At 38.6% G+C, this 24,961-nt stretch overlaps 1 protein-coding gene across 1 annotated transcript in view; it reads right to left on the minus strand.

The window, feature by feature from the left end:
• Positions 1 to 24,961, minus strand: part of LOC144614867 (uncharacterized) — a 344,843-nt gene that overhangs the window by 160,944 nt on the left and 158,938 nt on the right. The window lies entirely within an intron of this gene.

Genomic DNA, 24,961 nt, shown 5'->3' on the forward strand with positions numbered 1-24,961 from the left:
ATCAGGGATTTGAACCCATGGGGAAGAAAAGGGTGTTGAAAGATACCTTTTCACCCCCCCCACCCATCATCCTTTCACCCCACATCAAAAACACTCTACCTCTATTCTTCTCAAGTTCAAATCAGCACTGGGAATGTGGTTCCATCCAGCGGGGGATGCACAGTGTCAGGGGTGACCTTGGAAACAATTAGGCTCCACACTGTTAAAACTTTATAGATTAAACCCAGCAACTTGAATTGCATGAGGGAGTGTGGTGAGGCAGTGATGGACAATGGAGCTAAGACCTCCCCAGGCTGGACAGGTAGAAATGCCACTGGAAATATCAAGTGTGTCTCCAGTGAACTTTATTTTTAACATGAAGACCTTTCTCTGCAGGAGGACACTTGCTGAAACGTGATCTAAACTCACTTCAAGAAGAAGCGTACATGCCTGGAATTGAAACCAAGAGCTTTCTTTCCACTCTGGAGGCCCTTGGACCTCATGGGAAGTTACTCCCTTGAGCTTTATTGGAGGCCAGCCTTAGACAAAACAGCACGGAAAGAGTACCTCCCCTACTTCCTGGCTAGCTCTTTTTTCTGCTAGTCTAGACTTCCCCTGCTCTTCAGTTCAGTACCTGTTCTCCAATATGGCTTTGTTTTACCTTCTGGAGGATGTAGAAAGCCTTGGTTTCTGCCCCCAAATGGGCCCTTCTATTATTAAGCCCAGAGTCTTTTCTTAGACTTATGTCTGCTTCCTCAGCCCCCTTTCTGTTCTTTTCATTTTATGAATCATCTATGTGGTTTTTCTCCCAAAGATCTGGCACTGGTGTGGAGAATGGTCTGCTCGGCTCTTTCCTCTTCCTTGTTTTCCCCACAATAACCATAAAGGCCCTTTTGGTTTTAAGGGTTTACTTTTAATAACTACTGAAAAAAAAAATAACGACACCAAAAAAACTAACACTGACAATAAAGACAGTGAAGTTACAAATCTTAAGAAAACCTTCAAAGTTTCTACAGCATTAGTCTCTAGGCTATAATTATGATTCCCCTTCAGATGGTAGCTGAAAACTACATTTGATTTCTGTTCCTCGTTTTTATTTTTGAGGTTGGACATACTAACCTCCCACCACCTCTACTTACACATTGATTGCCCTTCAGTTAAAGCCAAATTAGGGACCGTGTTCATCCTTAAAGGCCTTTCAAACTGTGTGGCCTTCATTTATCCTGGTCTCCACTTCATGTAGAATGGGTCCTTTAGCCATAGATATTTAAACAAACATTTAATCTCTACCTGAGTTCCCATCTTAAAAATCCCATTTGAATTTGGTACTTAAGCCTATTTACACTAAGAAGCTAGTAACTACTTACTAGATTACCTATCTGGGTGTATTTACATTTAAAAAATACACCATTCCAGAGAGAAAGAGAAATAAAAAGAATGGCACTCTGATGGGGGTGGGCGGGGACATTAGGCATTACAGTCACAGGTGACAGGGGAAATGGACTAATACACTTGAATTGTCCTCATGCCTAGGACGGAAAGTCCTAGCTCATCTCTGGTCTCTGTCCACTGTTAGAGGCTCTTAATATTAATGTGGGTCATAGCCAAGAGCTGTTCCAGCACATTCTTCACACCAAGATCAGAAGAATGTGGGTTATAAAACAGGGTCTAAATCTCAGTGGATGTGAACTGTGGCTAAACAGACCTGAGAGGCGCCAAATCAAAGAGCCGGCATCTGGCATTGAGTCTGGCATCCAGTTAGTGTGTCCAGGGTACCCGCGATTTGCTCAGCACCGTGCTAGGCACTCAACAGATCAAACAGCGCCTCCGCCCTCAGAACTTAACTGAGGATGCATGATGGACAAGTATAAAGTCAATGTTTGATTACAGAGGCTAATAATGTTGGGAAGCAATGGTGCAGGTAATCAGAAGTAGTGGATCATCTGGAAAGTCTAAGTGCCCTGCTCCTACCACGGCTGTGGGAAGCAAAAGGAAGAAGAAAATCCAGCACCAGGCAACTCAAGGAAGACAAGCTACTGGAGAGAAACAGAGGATGTGTTGGGCCATAATTTGCAACATAGCAACTGCCTTGGCAAATGGGTGTGACAGGATGTTTTGTATGTTTAATTATATGTGTTGGTTAAAAGATATAACTGTTTAATATACATCAGTTATACTGGCGTTTTTAAAAATTCAGGTGGTAGAGTCACTTGCTCAGAGAAAGCCCAGGGAAGATAATGATGGTAATAATCACAACAACAACAGAACAAATAAAAGCTCAGGCTTGGAATTAGTGCTGTGATGATTTCACTAAAAGGCTCTGTTCCTTATTATTTCATGGTTTGTAGATTTATTAAAAGAACTGGTTAAATAAGAACTGTCACCTTAATTTCTCAGTCCATTTCAGACCAAGGGCGTTGACTCAAGCCTGCACCAAGAATCCGCTTGACTCGCAATGTACTTAGTATCGCCACTGGTGTCCTTCAGGTGAAAAGGGCCTCAGTGTACCCACCTCTTTCTTTGTGTCAGAGCAGCTTAATGAAAGAAGTAAGAGAAGAGCGCTGGTCTCCAGGCTTCAGCTCCCTTTTACCAAGGCCCTGGGGTCTGCCCACACATCTCTGCCCTTCTCCCCTAGGAACCCCCTCCAACGGTTTCGGCTGAAGGTACCTGTGCCCCCTTCCCCAAGTGAAAAGGAGGTTTGCCCACCCAAGAGAACAGTTTTTGTGGCATTTTTCAATTGCCAAATGTTTGCAACTCCATTGATCTCTGAGACTGGCCAGGCAGGAAGAGTTGGTGTAATCCCAGAGAAATCCACTGGAAACCTTGCTCATTTGCTCCTCACCCTGAGAGCCGAGGTCCAGCACAGTCCTCTGACTTTTCCCACATCAGGATAAATTCTCTGACTTCCTAGGACACCTTCCCAAGGGAATGCAGGGCAGGCTTTGTTCTCAGCTCCTTTCCTGGGTTCCCCAAAGTTCCTATCACAGTTCTTCCCCAGTGACTGAGGAGCCTTGGTGAAGACAGAACCCCGTGTAACGTGCTATGGCATAACAGAATTCCTGAGGTAACTATGCAGATTAGACCCCTCTATGATCCTGGGCGACTTTAATTTAAGGCAATGTGCTAATTAAGTACTAAGATGAGTGGTACAGGCAGCAGGTGCAAAAGGAGTTCAGAGCAGAGAGAAAGTTCATGTCCTTCTCAGTTCAATTTATCAGGAAGGCCAAAGAATTTTATTCTCTTTTCAATTCTCTCTTTAGTCCCTTCTCAAATACAACACTCCCCTGAACACACACAGGAAGAGACACACATCATACCATTCTATGTAACAATATGTAAGTGGAAACTCCAGGAGGTCCTTCACTATGGGAGTATTCTCAGTCTAAGCCCTGACACTGGGCCACCAAAGTGAAATCCAGCCCTAGAGTAAGCATGCAGTGAATGCCTACTATGTGTCAGGCACTGTGTATGACTCAGGAAATACAAACTTAACAAGACAAGGTCACTGTTCTCATGAAGACTACAGTCAGGGTGAGGGGATGTGTAAACATATCAACAGGTCATGAGGTACATGGTGAGAAGCACCTCCTTTGTGGTATGTCCAGGTTGTTGGGAAAGGAGAGGAGAAGAGGAGGGACTGAACACAGAAGAACTTTGCAGGAAAGAGCCCTCTGCACACTGTAGGCACAGGTGAGTGATACTCTCCCACAGCTTCTAACCTCTTGAGCCCAGAAAACTCTCCTGAAATTCAAAACAGGGAATAAAAGTACAGGTGGGTGAATACACATACATACATGGAGGTAAAACTGGGAGATAAGGAGATGTCAGACTTTGAAAAAGAAGTTAGTGTGTGGCGATAAAACATAAAACACTTTTCAAATGCTTTGTGGCCAATAAAAGGCATATTTTGGTGAGTATCTGGACTAGAAAAAATTCTATAAATGCCAGTAGCACACACTTCTCATAGATTTGTATCTCTCTATTTTGATTTGAGGAAGAAACATCACATCATGATGATCTAGAGAAGTGAAATGTTGAGGGCACAACAGCAACAAGCAAATAAATGTCACAATTAATACTGAAGGTGATTCAAAATCCAAAGATGGAGAATGGACTGCAAAATTATTATGGACAGCCACCAATACAAGAGTCTACATCTAAATTCTAGGTTTAGACTTCTCTGACTTTGGAAACGTGACCACAAAAGACAGCATCTTTTGCATATGGCTGGGATAAATTATTTGGCTGACTGGGAATATAAAGAAAACTACCAAAAGATGTTGGCACCACAAATGTCTTGGTAAGTAATTTGAGTTACACACACACACATCTTCTGTTATGTTTACATGTCAGGATTAACGATTTGATCAAGATACATACACACCTACACACATCTGTCATGAAACCAACCAAGGTGACTGGGAGTCTGCTTCTGGTTTCCCATCAAGCACTCAGTCTTCTGAGTCCCAGGGCCCTGCTTGATTGCTCAAACCATTTAACTATAGCCTTAACCCTGATTAACACTTTCCTGGAAAAGCCTGAAGGTTAGCTGGAACTTCCTCCAACCATGGAGCAAGGAGAGAGTCCTCCCAAGGGAGCCACTGTCAGCAGAGAAAGAAGTATGTTGTTCAAGGACCACATTTGCACGTGTAGAAAGAAGCTGAACTTGAGACTTCACCTACAAGTTCATTCAAATTAGGATAATGAAATGACCTCAGTAAGTACAAGCGTTGTGGGGTGGATTATCAGAAGTTAGATTTGTCATCAAGGCTGAGAAAGAATTGAAAGTGACCAGCCAGAGGAGTCATCACTCACATTTGGAATATTTAGGGAGGCCCCAGCAATGGGACAGTGGGACAGCAGTCTCTGAAGAACTTATAAGGAAGCCAACATTTGGATATCTGCTATAATCAAAGAACTGAAAACCAAACAGGACCTCTCTTCTCATGGCATGTTCCTTGGCACAATAATAGCAAAGTATATCCTTTGGGACATACTGGTTCACATTCATCATTCCCTCATCTTCACTCCTCAGTAGTTTGATTCCCAGTTTCCCCACTCTATGGCTGTTGCCCTTTTTAAGACCAGTAATTGACCTGCAATCCTCTTGCTTGACTCCTTTGGGGCATTTAACACTTTGGGTCACTTTCCCCTTCTTGAGATGTATTCTCTGATATTTGTAGCAGATTGTTTTTTGTTCTGGCTCTCTTTTTCCATTTTTGGATTCACCCCATACACTTTTAGATCTTTCTTCCTTTTAAATATTATTGGTGCCGGCATTCCATCCTTGGCCCTGCTCTCTTCTCATTCTGTATACTCTTCCCTGGTCATTTGTTCCATTCACCAACTTCCTTCTCATTAGTTCCTAGGACAGGAGGCAAAATGCATGCATATAGGAAATGGTTTCTCACAATTCTTCCTAATTGATCAATCTCTTTTAATGTAAAGTTCTCTGAGAACTATGTGTTTATTACAAGGAAGTGAAAACCGAAGTAGTGGCCTAAACACCCATCCCCAGTGATAGGTTTCTGACCATGGTCTGTCTCATGAAGCTCTAATGATGGGTGGGATGATAATGGCTCTTCTTGAAGCATACTTTGGCTTCTTCTGGTGCCTACTTTGAGAGCAAGTTAGGGGGTCCAATGCAATGTGAAATTCATCTAAACGAGTACTATCCATATCCCAAAGCTTGAAATAGGGACTCAATCTTGTGAGAGACCTGATTCTTCATGACCTTGCTCTCCGTGATTGCTACAACAATGTATAATGCTTCCTAGATGATCCCATATGTTGAATCTAGAAAAATGATCTACCATTGTGGGTCTCATAAACACACAGAAAGACCTTATTACAAGTGTGACAAAAGAACAATGTGAGGTATTAGCTGTGGTTCCCCTGACACTTCCAATGATCTTATTGCCAATTCCCTCCCTTGGCATCTCCCAGGGCTCTTTCCTGCATTTAGTAGAAATATACATCTATGTTAAGTATTTCAGTTAGAACAGAAATACTAAAGGAGAGTATAGTTTTTGAGTCTCAAAACAGTGTTTTGAAATGATTACCAGAGACAATTTTTTGAGAAAAAAAAAAAAAGACTTTTATGTTCCAAAATCTTGGCTTTTGAGTATCAAAACCAAAGTCTTAGAAGATTCCGAGGGTAAAGTTTGTTCCATATAAACACAGGCTTAGGTAGAAAAGATGAAAGATCAGACCATCCTATCCCAACTCAGTCAAGAGTCCATCCCTGGGAGGGAGAGACGATACTCAAAAGGTAGAAGAAATGAGCTTAGATGCCAAGAGTTCTCTAAGAAGAAGTCCTGGCCTGTACCCTAAGCCACACCCTAAGCCTCCACATTAGTGAAGGGGAGGTTAGAAAATCCAAAAGAGTTTGAGAGTCTAAGATCAGTGAGGATCTGTGCTTTACAGGCCAAATAGAACCCAGGAAAATGTCAAGGCACCAGAAATCCCCATGTCTGCATGAAGCAGCAGCTTCAGGGTAAAAATGAGTGTGAGTGCACAGAAAGGAAGGCCCTAAAGTAGCACCGCACTGCCCCCCACCACACCCTGGTTTCCCCATCCTTGAAGCACCTTTAGGGAAGCATATGGAATTTTTTCAGGTACCCAAGAGACCTGAGGAAGTAGACTACATAGGACTGGTGAATTTCAGTGGCCTCCCAGTTTCTTAAGAAAGGGACGGAATGATCTGAGTAGAAAATTCAACTCACTCCAGATCACGTGAACATGCAAACATCTCAGTGGGTGCCAGGAAAATGTAGCAGAGACCAAAGACCAGATAGGACCTCAATCACGCTGATGATACATAGGATCCTGGCAATTTACAAGCCCTCGAGGAGAGAGGTAGGAAGGGGAGAAACTCTGGATTGACTGAGTTTATCTTGAATTGCTCAATATTAAATTTATCTGTGGAAATATGATATAGTTAATCTGAATTATAAAAACAGATATTTGAATTTGTGGATTTAGAGTTTGTAAATCCTACATGTTTTTGGCTTAAGTCAATTTTTAAAAAATACAGTGATGTCCAGGTCCCTTGGGCAAGCCCAACATAACAATGGGTCTAAATCTCCAAGCTTTAGAAACACTACCATCAACCTAACTTCTAACACTCACTCTTCCCCACCTCTCCTTCCCCAAGAGATCATCCAGATGACTTGAAGTGAGAAATGAGAGTGAATACTGGGTAGGGTGGGGCAGAGTCCCCCCAAAATGGCTCCAGAGCCAAAGCCTGAATAGTAGTTTCTATACTCCTTTAAGAGTATAGAATGGGAAGAATGGAAAACCACTGCACAAATGAGCAGTCACACAGATCCCTTTTGGGACACTTGTGTTGCTGTCTGCCTCAGAGCTACTGCTGAGTGGGGAGAAGAGGGCATCGTTAGCGCAGAGCTGCTGGCAATGGTGCTCCCCCAGCCAGTCCTGCTGCTGTGGCTGCTGCCGTTTGTGGCTCTGCCTGCGGCAGCTCTCCTTTCCCACTGTGTGCCCACACCCCCAACCTATCCTCGCCTTTTCAGAAAAAGATGTGGAATCAGGCTGCAGCCTCCCACTGGGTCAGACCCATGCTTTCTGCACCCCAGGTGCTGGGGCTTCTAACTGCCCTTGGCAGGGCCCTAGGAAGCCTAGCCACAATGTCACTGGTTTAGGCCCCTTCTGTGGCTGAACTCTCCCAACTTCGAAACAGAGAGCTTCCTCTGGTACTTGCTAAGACCCAGGAGTCAAAGAACTAGCAAAAAAAGCCCTACAATTCAGGGGTTAGCATTTGGGGCTAGCCCTAAAGCAAACTGAATTTGAATTTGAACATCTCAGTCTCTCAGAACTAAGCAGGGAGTTTCATCACCCAGAGGAACCACTATATTCTTGGCCAGCTGCATTTCCTTGAGGTACTGTGAGGATTAAGTTAAATTGGATTAATGGAGAAAACAAAAATTCATTGCTTATAAAGTGATGTTTAAATAAAAATTATTGTGTGTTCCAACATTAAATCTGAAAGGTGTTCTCTGCTGCTTAAAATAAGTGAGAAACAGGTGATGTAGTTGGATTAAAGATATATTAATCTTTTCTAAAATAACTAATCACAGCTGGGACAGGTAAAGGGTTTGGGGAAAACAAAACTGCCCTGAGTATTTTCTCTCTATCCAAACTTAAATGGAATGTTTGCAAGCTCATTAACTTGAATATTAGCAACTTGCTTGCCTCCAAGTTCCCTTCTCCATTCTGAATAGGAAATGAAAGTGCTGATGAATTTTGCAGACAGGGAATCCGTTTCACCAACACTGATGGGTCATTTGCTATGGGCCAGGCAACACGAGGGATACAAAGAGGATTAAAATACAGGCCAAGTCTTTAGAGGATTCAAAACCAGCAAAGCATACATATGTGCAAATATGTCTAATATCATGGGGAAATGGGATAGCAGTTTTAGGAGTACCATATAATGGGAATCCAAGAAAAGGAGCAATTAATCCACTCTGGAGTGGGTTAAGGAAGCAGAGAGAAGTACGTAACGTTAGAAGTGAGGCTTCCCAGGGTATGCAGGGGTTTCTCAAGAAGACAAGTAGTGAACAGGGATTCTGGGAGGAGGAACCACAAACAAACTCACAGATACGGGACAGCCCTGATTTGTTCCACCTGTTCAGTTCTTGGAGCAATGTGGCTAAAACCAAAGGTATATGGGACACAGTGAAAGCATAAGAGGCTGCAGAGGTCAACCGGGGCCTCATACAAGAAAATACCTGTAATGCCAGGTTAAGTTATTTAGTCCTTATTCCTAGGCATCACTGATGCTCTTAAGGAAGGTAGTGACTTGATTAGCAGGTGGGCGGGGGTTCAGACAGAAGCAAAGAGACCCTATAGGAAACAACTGCAATAGTAGAGGCAAGATGGGAAAAGGGGTGATTTCTTTTCTGGTTTCATGTAGACTGAGCAGACGAATGCCTCACCAAATAACTGATTAAAAATATTAGTGGACTGACAAAATAGCTTGAACCATATGAAACTGCCATTTTTGTACAACAGTAATTGTTGAGCGCCAGCAATTTCACACAATTCAATCTAATACAAAATGACTGCCCATAAGCTACTCTGAATTTAGGAAAGATACAAGAAGAACATACCTTCAAAGAATTAAATTTCTAGCACCAAGGATCATATCTGTGTAACTTGCTTTGTACATTACCTACAACAGAATTGCCTATAGCTAGATTCTTAATGCTCTGATAAGGAACAAAAACCTGTCAAAAAAATTGCTTAGTATTTTGCTATTTCCTCCATCTCCCTTTGTTGTTTGTTTATTTAGAAGAGTGTTACAGAAGAAAGAAAACTATCACAGTGTACACAGAATAAGAAAAAGGAAGCTGAGATTCAAGGTGGTAGGAAAAGGGGAGAAATAAAGAAACTGAGGGCAGAGTTTGCTAACTGTAACTAGAGAAAATTAGAGTTACATTCTGGGGGTGGATTTGCCTGAGGAAACGTTAAGAGAATCTCTCTCAATTTCAGCTGGAGAGGGAAGAAATTCAAGGCCAGTGATGAGCAAAGGGGGATAACAGTATGATGGCGCTTACAGTGTGGGAAGAGGATGTGGGAAGATTTTAGGTAGATGTCTCTTCTAGCACAGATGCAGCATGATTTAGTTTGAATCCAGTCTCGGGAACATCAGCCCCCACCCCCACAAACATTTGCGCACATGCACGTGCTCACACACACACACACACACACACACACACACACACACTTCCACAGTTCTTCTCTGACTGCAAATTAACATTAAACTGTTCTATTCAAGGAACCAAGATTTTGCCATCACACCCAAAGAAGTGACAAGTTGCGATTTCCCACCATGTGGTGCTACGCGGAGCCGGAGCGGGGAAGGAGGGAGAGCAATCTGAAGAGGCAGAACGCAAGCAGGCCTGCAAGTGGGGAGGTTATGTCCTCACACTCCCCCCTCACCACCCCTCACCTCTGCGGCATGCTGCACCTGTTCAGACAAATGAACTTACACACAGCACTATACTCCCCACCCCGCGCTTAGGAGCCCCCTGGAACCCCCAACACTCACAACCTACAGAGGAAGTAAGTGGTCTCAAATCAGCATCTCCAGATCAAGAGTAAATTCTGAAGAGCCAACAGGTCCTGCTGTCTGAACTCCCCCTTTAACTCATCTTGAACTACCATCTGAGTTCATCTCAAGTCTCAACATGACCCAGGGTTTATAAGGGGGGGGCAGGGAGTGCAGAGGCAGAGGCAGGGTGACAGGTTCCTGATGAAGGACCCATGGTAGACTGCAAAGCCTGGGGTTAGATTGATCTGCTCTGCTACACCAAAGAGGCATTGCTAGGTTGCAAAACTGGCCACAGTGCTTTGTGACTCCTCCCATGAAGAGAAGTCTATTTCTCTAACACTTGGATCTGGCTGGCCTTGTGACTTGCTTTGACTAAAAGTGACACTGTCGGAGTTCCAAACCTGAGCTTCTAGAGCCCTTGGGAACCCTGAAATCATTACCACATGAACCAGGTCTGCTAACCTGCTGGACAAGGGACAGTCTACCCACGAGCCAACCACCAGACAACATGAGTGAGACACTGCCTGTCAGCTGAAGTGTGGGACTGAAGCTGGTTGAGACCAGCAGAAATTCCCAAGTTGTGAGCTGAAAAAAACAGCTGTTCAAAGCCACTAAATTCTAAGGTAGCGTGTTATCCTGCAAAAACTGATAGAAAGGTGGTTGAAAAAAAGTGTACAATAAAATCATTATTTAAATTCTTACAGGAAGTATCATCCAGAAAAAAAAAACTCCTTTTCTGAATTTTCCAGAAAAAAATTGAGTTTCCTGTTTTTGCTATCTTGAGCAGAAATTTTTCTAAAAGGCATTATGTACTTTCCCATTCCTTTAACATAATGTACAGAACATGATTTAACCTTTCTTCAGGATCATGAAGCAGACATAAAATGATCACACTGTGCTACAGTCACATGAAGACTTCAACGCAGTAGTGGGGTCTATAGAGAGAAGCCAGAGTGACATGCGCTGTTGTTCTCCCCAAAAATGACATCCAGAATTTTGCTTTTTACCTTCATAAAAATGTTGCAATTTTTAACAATTCCATAAAGAAAGAATCATCACCTATGTTTAACAATTTATATCATTGATGTTCTATCATATTTCTAACAAGTACAATTTTTCTCCTTTTTTATTTCAGGAAAATTCTGGTTAGGGGCTGGACAAAGGGGCATGTTAAGGTAGAGTATGGGCCCTGCCCAGGTGTGCCCCAACCCATGCCATCTTGCTTCTGTATTTATGCTTGTGGGTTATTTATGTTCTTACCAAATAGCCCCAAATCTTTGTCATTTTTGAGTTCTTATTCCAATATTTTGTTGTTTTTCCTATTTTTTGTTTTCTCTTGCTATTCAAGTTTAGGCATTAAATCTCCTTTCTCTCTGTAAGCCTGCTTCTAGAAACCTTTATTCTTCCCTTCCTATTAATGCATTGCTGTTCAGAAAATCATATAATTAAGCATAAAATATAAAAAAATGAGTGCAAAATAAGGTGTAAGGACTCTGCTATGAGTGAAGCAAATCAAATGTAATGACTGTAATAATGTTATGGTGGACCAGACACTCTGAAAGCCTTTCCACTATGAGAGAACAATACCCTATGGCAAATTCAGATGTACCATGGGGACAAATGCCAATAACAGCCTGAAACTATGACATTACAGCCAGGGTGTGCTGCAAGGTGTGGGGGTTGGGTAGGGACGGAGCTCAACCTGAAATACCAGCACTAAGACAGGACCCTATAAGGGGGTTAAAGACATCCCACTCACTAGTGTCCCCAGCTTCTGAAGAAGTTAATACAAATCCTGTCTGGAAACCAAGGTTTTGAGTTAAAAGTAAACCAAAATTAGACCCTCAGGATTAAAACAGATTAAAGGAAATCAACTGTGGACTCGCAATTTTTATAAAGTCACCAATCACCCATGGAAATAAACTATTAGAAACAAAAAGCTTGGGGGTGGGGAGGGGAGGGAATCAAAGATTTTAGAACCTCAAGGACTTTAGGTACCAGAATCAGCAGATTAAGAATATAAAATAAGTACCAAATCAGGTATTTTTCAAAAATATAAAGTAAAAATAAACATGAAACAAAATCCAATCAAATTGCCAGAAAAGCCCTCAACAAGTAAAAAAAACTGATATCATACTATGCATATTTTCAGACCACAATGCTATGAAACTTAAAATCAGCTACAAGAAAAAATTTGGAAAGACCATGAATATTTGGAAATTAAAGAACACCTGACTAAAGAATGAATGGGTTAACCAAGAAATTAAAGATGAAATTAAAAAGTACATGGAAGCCAATGAAAATTGAAAATAGAACAGTCTAAAACCTCTGGGATGCAGCAAAGGGGGTTCATAAGGGGGAAGCATATAACAATCCAGGCTTTCCTAAAGAAGGAAGAAAGGTCTCAACTATACAACCTCAAATATACAATCCTAAAGGAGCTTGAAAAAGAACAAATAAAGCCCAAAAACAACAGAAGAAGGGAAATAATAAAGATTAGAGCAGAAATCAATGATAACAAAATAAAAAAAACCCAATAGAACAAATCAGTGGAATCAGGAGCTGGTTCTTTGAAAAAATTAACAAAATTGATAAACCCCTAGCCAGACTTATCAAAAAAAGAAAAGGCCCCAAATAAATAAAATCATGAATGAAAGAGGAGCGATCACAAATGACACCACAAAAATACAAAGAATAGTAAGAGAATATTATGAGCAATTATATGCCAACAAATTGGACAATTTGGAAGAAATGGACAAATTCCTAGAAACATATAAACTACTAAAACAAAACAGGAAGAAAAATAAAATTTGAACAGATCCATACCAGTAAAGAAACTGAATCAGTAATTAAAAATCTCCCAACAAACAAGAGTCCAGGGCCGGATGGCTTCCAGGGGAATTATACCAAACATTTAAAGAAGAGTTAACACCTATTCATTTGAAGCTGTTCCAAGAAATGGAAATGGAAGGAAAACTTCCAAACTCATTCTATGAGGCCAGCATTATCTTGATTCCAAAACCAGACAAAGACCCCACTAAAAATCAGAAGAACTACAGAGCAATTTCCCTGATGAACATAGATGCAAAAATTTTCAACAAGATACTAGCCAACCAGATCCAACAATACATTAAAAGAATTATTCACCATGATCAAGTGGGATTTATTCCTGGGATGCAGGGCTGATTCAATATTTAAAATCGATCAATGTCATACATCACATTAATGAAAGAAAGAATAAGAACCACATGAACCTCTCAACAGATGCAGAAAAAGCATTTGACAAAATACAGCATCCTTTCTTGATAAAAACCCTCAAGAAAGTAGGGATAGAAGAATCATACCTGAAGGTCATAAAGGCTATATATGAAAGATCCACAGCTAGTATCATCCTCAATGGGGAAACACTAAGAGCTTTCCCCCTACAGTCAGGAACTAGACAAGGAAGAATTGAGGAAGAAAGAGATGACACAAGAAAAGTAGCAATTTAGTTATTTACCCAGAAATGCAGAGTTAGGTGTTATTAATGAGTGGCTAGATCACACTTGACATTTTACTAAGTGACTTACATTCACACCTGTGTGTGGGGGTGCATGTGAACACACACACATACACATACACTCTTGTATATACCACATGTGGAGTAGAAAAAGAGGACAGAACTGGGTCTTATTCCTCACAGGATGTCCACTCTCACCACTGTTATTCAACATAGTGTTGGAAGTCCTAGCCTCAGCAATCAAATAACAAAAAGAAATAAAAAACATCCAAATCAGCAAGGAGGAAACCAAACTTTCACTTGTCACACAGAGTATGACATAATACTCTACGTGGAAAACCCAAAAGACTCCACCAAAAAACTGCTAGAACTGTTACATGAATTCAGCAAAGAGGATACAAAATCAACATACAGAAATCGGTTGCATTTCTATACACCAATAACGAAGCAACAGAAAGAGAAATCAAGGAATCGATACCAATTACAATTGCACTAAAAATCCTGACCAAAGAGGTAAAAGATCTGTACTCTGAAAACTATAGAAAGCTTATGAAAGAAATTGAAGAAGACACAAAGAAATGGAACAACATTCCATGCCCATGGATTGGAAGAACAAGTATTGTTAAAATGTCATTATTACCCAAAGCAATCTACATTTTCAATGCAATCCCTATCAAAATAACACCAGTATTCTTCACAGAACTAGAACAAACAATTCTAAAATTTGTATGAAACCAGAAAAGACCCTGAATAGCCAAAGTAATGTTAAAAAAGAAAACCAGGGGCACCTGGGTGGCTTGGCTGGTTAAGTGACCGACTTCGGCTCAGGTCATGATCTGAGGTTTGTGGGTTCAAGCCCCTCATTGGGCTCTGTGCTGACAGCTCAGAACCTTGAACCTGCTTCAGATTCTGCATCTTCCTCTCTCTCTCTCTGCCTCTCCCCTGTTCATGTTCTGTATCTCTCTCTCAAAAATAAATACACAATAAAAATTAAAATAATAATAATAGTAATAATAATAATAATAATAATAGAAGGAGGAGGAGGAGGAGGAGAAAACAAAGCTGGAGGCATCAAGACAGTATGGTACTGGCACAAAAACAGACACATATATCAATGGAACAGAATAGAGATCCCAGAAATGGACCCACAAACATATGGCAAACTAATTTTTGACAAAGCAGGAAAGAATATCCAGTGGGGAAAAAAAGACAGTCTCTTCAGCAAATGGTGGTGGAAAAACTGGACACCAACATGCAGAAGAATGAACTGGGACCACTTTCTTACACCATACACAAAAATAAACTCAAAATGGATGAAAGGCCTAAATGTAAGAAGCCATCAAAATCCTAGAGGAGAAAACAGGCAGCAACCAATATGACCTTGGTCACAGCAACCTCTTACTTGACATGTCTCTGGAGGCAAGGGATATTAAGGCAAAAACAAACGACTGGGTCATCATCAAGATAAAAAAAATCTGCACAGTGAAGGAAACAATCAGCAAAACTAAAAGGCAACTGAAAGAATGGAAGAAGATATTTGCAAATGACATATCAGATAAAGGGTTACTATCCAAAACCTATAAAGAACTTATCAAACTCAACAATCAAAAAACAAATAATCCAGTGAAGATATGGGCAACAGACATGAATAGATACTTTTCCAAAGAAGACATCCAGATGGCTTACAGACACATGAAAAGATGCTCAACATCACTTATCATCTGAGAAATACAAATCAAAACCACAATGAGATACCACCACCTCAAACCTGTCAGAATGGCTAACATTAATGCAGGAAACAACAGATGTTGGTGAGGATGCAGAGAAAGGGGAATGCTTTCGCACTGCTGGTGGGAATGCAGACTAGGGCAGACACTCTGGAAAATAGATCAGAGGTTCCTCAGAGAATTAAAAATAGAACTAGCCTACAACCCAGCAATTGCACTACTAGGTATTTATTTGTACAAAGGATACAAAAATGCTGATTCAAAGGGGCATATGCACCCCAATGTTTATAGCAGCACTACTGACAATAGTCAAAGTATGAACAGAGCCCAAATGTCCATCCACTAAAGATGATATGGTATATATACATTATGGAATATTACTCAGTGATCAAAAAGAATGAAATCTTGCCATTTGCAACAACATGGATGGAACTAGAGTATATTATGCTGAGTGAAATAAGTCAGAGAAAGACAAATATCATATGATTTCACTCATATGTGGAATTTAAGAAATAAAACAGATGAACATAAGGGAAGGGAAACAAAAATAAGATAAAAACAGAGAGGGAGGCAAACCATATACAGAGAATAAACTGTGGGTTGCTGGAGGGGTGTTGGGTGGGGGGATGGACTAAATGGGTGATGGGCATTAATGAGGGCACTTGTTGGGATGAGCACTGGGTGTTGTATGTAAGTGATGAATCACTAAACTCTATTCCTGAAATCATTATTACGCTTTATGTTAGCTAACTTGGATTTAAATAAAAAATGAAAGAAAGAAAGAAAGAAAGAAAGGAAGGAAGGAAGGAAGGAAGGAAGGAAGGAAGGAAGAAAGAAAAATTACCAGGAAAACTTTAAAACAAAATAAATAGAATTTTTAGAGGTAAAAACTATAATCAGTGAAATTAAAAGCACCCTGGACTGATTACAGATGAAGAAAGACTTACCCAGAAAGCAACAGAAAGACAACAAAAAGGAAACCAGTGAAAGAGAAAACAAGCAGCAAGAAGGATAGAATGAAAAGGCCTAATTTTTCATCAGAAGATCAGAGAAAACAAGAGAGGGAATATTTGAAACAATAATTAATGATAGTTTTCTAGAATTTATGAACACCAAGAATCCAGAGATAAAAACACACACAAGCCAGAAAAACACAAAGAAACCCTCAGGTAGCTATTTTGTAGTAAAACATGAACACCAAAGGCAAAAGGATATACTAGAAGATGTCAGGGAGAAATGACAGATCACCTATGTAAGAATGAAAGACTTAATGCAGTCTTCTCAAGAGCTATAATGAAAGCTAGAAGACATGTAATAATATTTGAAGGACTGAGAAAAAAAATATAGACACTTTCAGGCACAAAAAACTTAAGCAAGTTTACCACAAGTAGGCTTTCATTAAAAAGACTTCCAAAAGATAGATATTAAGAATAGGGAAAATGGCATCAGTAGGAAGGTCTGAGATACAAGAAGTAGTGGTGAGAATAGGAAAAGCACTTCAAAATAAATATTTAGGAAGTAAAAGGAGGGAGGTAATAAAGATAAAAACAGAAAGCAAGAATAATGGGTAAGATTTAAGAAAATCAAATAATGGCTCTTTGAAGAGACCAATGAGGAGACAAACTCCTGGTGAGATTAATTAAAAAAAAAATACTAAGCTGGATGATGGAGGATAACTACCTAAAAACCCAGACAATTAAAAGCAGTAAGAAAGTGGTGCGACTAGCTTAATGACAAAAACTGTGAAAAAGTATGTGAATTAGGCAAAATCATAGAAAAACAAACTTGTGAAAACCTACCTTAGAAGGCCTGTAACCATTAAAGAACTCAAATCAGTAGTTAAAATACTTCTACAAACAGTGGAAAAATTAATCCAGGAGTATATAAAAAATATGATGCCATAAACAGCTTGGCTTCATTTCATTTCCGGAGTGCAATGTAGTTTAACTTCAGAAAATCTAAAAGCAAATTCACTTATTAACATACTAAAGCAGTGCAACTACATTATTAGTTTAATAGATGCAGAAATAAGCATTTGATAATATTCAGTATCTAACTACAACAACAAACTGGAACTACAAAGTGACCTTTTTAATCTGAAAGAGGTTACCTACCCCAAGTCTACAGATATGTCATTCTTACATATGAAAGATTTAGAAGAAGTCCATTTTAAACCAGGAAAAGGATAGAACTATACCTGACTATTCAACATTTTACTGAATGTTCTACCCAGTGCAATAAAAAGAAGAACTGGGAAAGGAGAAAAATAACCACTTTTACAGATGATGTAACTATTCATAAAGAAATCCATGATTGTTTACAGACAAATTGTTAGAATTCTTTTTAGAAGTTTAACAAATTTGCTAAATGTGTAATTGATACACAAAATAACATGATTTCTATATGCTAGCAGCAATTGTTTTTAAAAACCATTTAAAGAGATTCTTTACAGTAGCAAAAAACAAAATCAAAAATTAAAAGAGAAACAAAAAGAAAAAAAGGAAAGGAAAAAGAAGGTACTTATCAAGGATTTGTAAAATATCAATATTTATGGTAAAAAAATTTTCATTTTATTTAAAGATATTAAAGAAGACCAAAAAAATAGATATATATGCCATGTCCACGGATAGTAGTTCAATATTATATCAAATTTAACCAAATTAATCTTTATATTGAATGTAATTCCAATAAAATATTAAGGTTCACAGAAAGCCTATTCTAAAATCTATATGGAAGAACAAATATGGGATAGTGACGAATAGCCAGGGCTCTCCTGTAGAAGAGAAACATACAAATATCAAGATGTGTTTAAAATCTGTGTAATTAAGTTAATGTGGTATTGGTGTTGAAAATTAAAAATTTATGGGTGCCTGGCTGGCTCAGTCAGTAGAGCATGAGACTCTTGATCTCAGGGTTGTAAACTGAAGCCCCAAGTTTGAGTGTAAAAATTACTCAAAAATATAAACTATTTAAAAAAAAATAAATTTATAATTTAAACAAAGGAACAGAATACAAGACTCAAAAATAGACCTTTGCAAATATGAATGTTTTATATATGATTTAGGTATCACTGCAAATCAATGTAAAAAATGAATGGCTTAATATATAGGGATTAGAGATATTAGGATACATGCAATTCACCTAGAGAAAAATACAATTTGATCTATACCTGATACCATATACAACATTAATTACAAAGACTTCATTGTGAAACCTCCAATTTTAAACATATAATTGTAACTCGGGCTTTAAAAAGAGTTTCCTAAAGAAGCTCTAAAGAATAGTAAGCATATAAAATATATTAATTTGACCACTTTACAATTAAGCCTTCTATTTCAACCAAATCACAAAGTAAGCAAAAAGACAAAGTATAGAGTGTGAGATTACTGCAATATATTTAATTGACAAAAGAAAAATATGAAGATATATAAAGTACAAAAAATCACATATATATCTCCAAACAGAAAAGTGGGCAAACAATATGGTTATTTTACAGTAGAAGGAACTTGATAATGAGTTTGAAAAATGCCCAATATCATTTGAAATTCTGGAAATGCACAAAATAAACCATATTCTACTCCATCTAGAGTGCAAAACCCACTAAATTTTATAATACCAAATGACAGCAAGTATGGGGAACACCAAGACCTCTAATGTTCTACTAATAGAGGTGTAAATGTGTACAATCATTCTGGTGTTAAAGCTGAATATGCTCAAGTCCTGTAATATGGCACTTTTACTGTGGATATACCCCTAGAGAAACTCTCACAAAGGCATATGACAAGACATGAGTAAAATCGTTCAAATTGATATTATATGCAATAACAGAAAGCTTGATATCATCCAAAAGCCAATCAACATGAGACTGGATTAATAAATCATAGTATATGTGAAATATTATATAGCAGTAAAAATGGATGAACTCCAAATAGATCCACAGTGTAAATGAATATATGTATATTTTCTTTAACAAATATACAAAGCACGATCTGTATGTCTGTTACTATTCTAAGTAATTTACAAATATTAACTTATTTAATTCTTATAAAAATGCAGTGATATAGGTACTATTATTACCTCCATTTTGCAGAGAGGGCCACTGGGCACAGAGAGTACAAGTAATTAATTAAATGAAAAATGCAAGTCCAGAAGACAACATATAGCACGATATGTTATTTCAGTAAAGCTAAAAACCAAACAATACTCAAGATTATATTGTCTTGGAATATATATGTAAGAAAATGTTTTTCAAAGAACAGGTGAATTATGGGCCTAAACCTTCAGAAAGTAGTTCTCCCTAGGAGGCTAGCAGTCCTGCAGATGAGAGATAGCTTTGGAGGTACTGGTGATGCTCTAGTTTTTATGACAGGTGGTGGACTCATCAGTGCTGATCATTATACTTCGTAGCCTATATATGGATTGCATATAGTTTTGCTTCTACCAAAATTATATTTTAAGAAATTCAGCACCTGTACTTGTGACATTAACTATTCAGGAGACCTTTTTTTGCTTATTTTCTGGTTTTCAGCTGCACTCCAAAGAGATGGGATTGCAAGGTAGCTGACGTCCAGAAAGGCAAAACAAAGCTATAACTTTTTTTTCAGTGTGGGTATAGTCACTCTGATGATAAATCAGGTTCAAATAGATACTTACAGGGGAAACGAATGGTCAAAACCTGAGCTCTCCTTTTTGGCACACTAAATGCAAAAATGAATTTGACCACTGAGAAATATAAAGCGGCAGCTTCTATCTCCCTTAAACTAATATGCCTCCTTAAAGAGTTGGGATAACAATGGTAACAAAAATAACAATGACAACTTCCTGTTTCAGCTCTAACATGTAAGAAGTTGAGGAGTTGTCGCACTTGTCCTTATGACAAGAAAAAGCTTGACAAACTACAAACCAATGACTCTTCTTAAAACCACCAGGGAACTGAGTCTGCAGGGCTGCCACCCTCCAATGTGCACACACAGGCTCATTCAGAGATCCATCCAAGAGCTGCTTACCTGAAGCAGAAACTGTTGGAGCAACTGATAGGAACACTTAAATGGTAATTTGGATGAATTGTTGACTGTTGAGTGTGGATTAGCATGAGAATGAGAAAATCCTAGAGATCACAGTCTACGGGGTAAACCATATGTTCATGGGTTTTACTTCCAAGCATCCCTCCAGGTCCTCACAGCAAAGAGCCATGAAAAATATGCTTGTGGCTCTCACAAGGGTGGGGAGGGGACAAAATCACTCAGAAATGCACTCAGAGCATTCTTTATAATGAAGACCTACACTCCAGGGAAAAACATTTACCAAAGCCCCATTCCAGCTGAGGAAGAGTGTTCCTCCCACTCTAGTCCCCTCTAGTTTTACTGTCTCACTTTAGGGATGAAGGAAAAACAAAACAAAACAAAACAAAACAAAGCCACCAGAAAAAAAAAATACTGTGAGAGTCACAATCCAGAGCCACAAGCCTAGTAAAAGAGATTTAGTGGCAGGACTATAGAACGCTCCTTCTCCCCAACATCAGACTACCACACAACAGGGATCCAAAGAAAAGCAGTTGATAGCTGAAAGAATTGCAAGATGTAGGGCTCTCTCTTAAGAGGAGTACTTAGAGCATTTCAAAATCAAGAGGATAAACAGTAACAAAGACACTAGAGGAATCTGAAGTCTCAAGGCACCTATGGCTACAACAAACATTGAGCATAGACAAACTCATAGCCAGATAAATATAAATGTTCTCACTAATGGCCTAGGTACTTCAGTATTGGGTTACTTGATACATGTCCATCTTGTAGCCAAAAAAAGAAGAAGAAAGAAGAAAGAAACAATGCAAGCTTCAGAACCAGACTCAGATATGACACAAATGTCAGAGGTATCAGGGAATTTAAAATAACTATGATTAATATGTGAAGGGTTCAAATGCAAAAGTAAACAGTATGCAAGGATAGATGGGTAATATAAACAGAGAGATGGAAACACTAAGAAAAATCCAAAGGAAATGTGAGAAATTACAAACAATGTAACATAAAGAATGCCTTTAATGGGCCTATCAGTAGACTACACACACTAAAGAAAGAATCGGTGTGGTTGAAAATAGCTCAATAAAACTACAATGCAAAGAGAAAAAAAAAAAAGAACAACAAAAACAGACCTATAATAGAACATCCAGGAAATGTGGGACAATTTCAGAAGACGTAGTATATGAGTAATAAGAATACCAGAAGATGAGGAAAGAGAGAAAAGGGCAAAAAAGAAATGTTTAAAGAAATAATGAACTTTGTGACATTAAATAAAAACACCACATGACAGATCCAGTGATCTGAGAAGATAAAGGAAAGATAAATAATGACAAGAATAATAACAAAGAACTACAGCAAAGCATGTCATATTCAAACTTCTGTAAACCAAAGACAAGGAGGAAATCCCAAAAGAAATCAGAGAACTATCACCTTCCCTAAGAACTACAGTGGATTTCTCATCAGAAATCAGGCAAGTGAAGAAGGGAGTGAATTGAAATATTTAAAGCGTTAAAAAAAAAAGATACCAAACTAAAATCCAATAGCCAGTGAAACTACCCTTCAAAAGTGAAGGAGAAACAGAAATTTCCTTAAACAAACAAAAATTGAGGAATTACATCTTGGGCACATTTTCCATGAAAGAAATTTTTAAAGGTCTTTAGGGAGAAGAAAAATGATGTATATCAAAACACAAATATATATACAAAGCAATGGGAAGAGCAGCAGGAAGGGAATAGAGTTAAAGTCTTACCTTTTTTGTTCTTAATTGATCTAAAAGGTAACAGTCCAAAGTAATAATATTAACAACATATTGGGTGATTATAGCAAATATAGAATGACAACAGTGTCATAGTGGATGGGAGGGACTGAGAATACTCTGTCATAAGGAAGATATACGACATGTGAAACAGCATAGTGCTATTTGAAAATGGACTTAGATTAATTAAAAACGCATACTTCAAAGTCTAGGACAACCACTATTTTTTTTACATAAGTATAATTGATATGCCAAGAGATAAGCATTTTAAACACTTAATTCAAACCAGGAAAGCAGATAAGGGGGGGGGGGGGAGAACAAATGTAATTTTATAGAGAATAGTTAAAAATGTGATAGATATTAAATCAACTACATCAATAATGATTTCAGGGGAGGGTGCCTGGGTGTCTCAGTCGGTTAAGCATCCAACTCTTGATTTTGGCTCAGATCATGATCTCATGGTTCATGAGTTCAAGCCCTGCATTGAGCAATTGTGTTGCTAGCACAGAGCCTGCTTGGAATTCTGTCTCCCTCTCTCTCTGCCCCTCCCCTGCTCTCTCTATCTTTCTCTCCCTCAAAACAAATAAAAATAAAACAGTTTTAAAGTAAAAAAAAAAAGATTTTAAATGTGAATGAATTAAATTTATTAATGAAAAGACAGAGACTGTCAGAGGGATTTAAAAGACAGAGACCCAATCAAACAACTATATGTTGTCTACAAGAAACACACTTCAATATAAATAGTCAAATAGACTTTCTTTAATGGAAAAAAAGATATACCATGCTAGCAATAACCACAAGGAAACTGGAGTAGCTATTTTAATATCAGTCAAATGAGTCCTTAGAACAGGAAAAATTATCAGGCATGAGGAAGAGCATCTCATAATGAAAAAAAGGAGTCAATTCTCCAAGCAGACAGAGCAATCCTAAATGTATATGCACTTAACAGCACAGTGTCAAAAGCTGGTATCCCTGAAAAAAAAAGGAGGCAAATCCACTATTATAGTTGGAGACTTTAATATGACTCTTTCGGCAGTTGAGAAATCAAGCAAGCAGGTAGTCAGTAAAGATATAGTTGACCTAAACAACATTATAAATCAACTTGATAATTGGCATTTGTAGAATATGCTATCAACAATAGCAGAATACACATTTTATACACATTCACACGGAAAGACCAAGATAGACCCCATTCTGGGTCATAAAGCATAACTTAGACAATTTAAAAGAAGAGAACTCATACAAAGTATAGTCTCAGATTATAATGAAATTGAACTAGAAATCCAAAGAGAAAGATAGCTGGAAAATCTCCAAATATTTGGAAATTTAACCACACGTTCCTACATAACACATGGCTCAAAGAATAAACCTCAAGATTAAAACCAAAAATTTTTTTAGCTAAATGAAAATACGACATACCAAAACTTGTCATACGTGGAGAAAGTAGCACTTCCAGGAAAAATTGTAGCATTAACTGTGTATATGAGAAAAGAAGCAAGATCTGAAATCAATAGCCTGAGCTTCCACCTTAGCAAAATAGAGAAAGAAGAGCAACTCAACCCTAAAGCCAGCAGAAGAATGAAATAACAAAAACTAGAGCAGAAACCAATGAAACTGAAAACAAAAAAGCCAATGAAACCGAAACCTGATCCTAATTCATCAAAATGAGATTATGGGGGAAACCCTAGGTATAATCCATACATCTTATCAATTTGTGAAACGCAAGTAACAAGTTACCTTCTCCCAAAAAGACAATATTGGGAAAGGTAAAGGGTAACAGTTACAGACACTTACTTGAAAAAACCAGGGAGGAAATGAAGAAAAAAAAGGAATTGTCATTCCCAAGCAATTTCAAAATCCAGCCAGGAAACCTCCATTTGGTTTCAAAACCTGGGGATAATCCGTGGTGATTCTCAGCTCTGCCCTTTGCCCTAATGGCTCTGCCCTCTCAGTCCTACTTCCGATTTCATGAAAGGTACATGCTTCTAATGATATAAGATTCTCAAATATTTCATGTGTCTCCTGTGTATGTCATGAGAACTCTATTAAACAAGACGTTCACAAATCTTTCCTAGATAATTTCATTTATATTCCTGGCTTCTCCTGAGATGGCTGAGGGGATTCACATACCTAATCTCTTCAAAGAGCCTTCTGTGTGACTAGATACTCTAACCTTCAGAGGCACAAGCAAAAGAGTATTGAGCCATGTCCTTGGCTTTTTCTCCAGAGCATACTTTCCTGACTGTGAATCACCAAATTTTACTGTCTTTTGTAATCCAGATAGGCTGAAAATTTCCCCAATCACCAAGGCCTGGCTCACTCTTGTTTAACAATGATTCTCTCAATCTATCTCTTTGCCTTCATATTTTGCTATAAAGAGCAACAGAACCAGACCATGCCTTCAGTGCTTTGCTTGGATATCTCCTTAGTTAAATATCCCAGTTCACTGCTTATATGTTTTGTTTTCGAGTCCTCATTCCCCTGGCAGTGACTTCAACACCGTATTTCTACCAATAGTCTTTTCATAACAATTTAGGCATTCTCTAAGACTACATACCTTTTCTACCATACTCCTCACTTCTTTCTGAGTCCTCATTAGCAGGATCATTACCATACACATTTTTATTACCAAAAACTTTATTATCCCAGCCTCTGTCCATTACCTAATTTAAAAGCCAGTTCTCCATTTTTATTTGTTACCGTAGCACATCACTTCCAGATACTAGAGTCTATATTAATTTCCTATTGCTGCTGCAATGTATTACCACAAACTTCAGGGTTTAAAACAACAGAAGGTTATTATCTTACAGTTCAAGAGGTCTGAAGTTTGAAATGGGTCTCACTGGGTTTAAAGTCAAGGTTTCAGTGTCAGCAGGGCTGTGTTCCTTTCTGAAGACTCTAAGGAGAATC

Source organism: Panthera onca, chromosome F1, assembly GCF_046562875.1.
Source record: "Panthera onca isolate mPanOnc1 chromosome F1, mPanOnc1 haplotype 2, whole genome shotgun sequence".
Classification (NCBI taxonomy): domain Eukaryota; kingdom Metazoa; phylum Chordata; class Mammalia; order Carnivora; family Felidae; genus Panthera; species Panthera onca.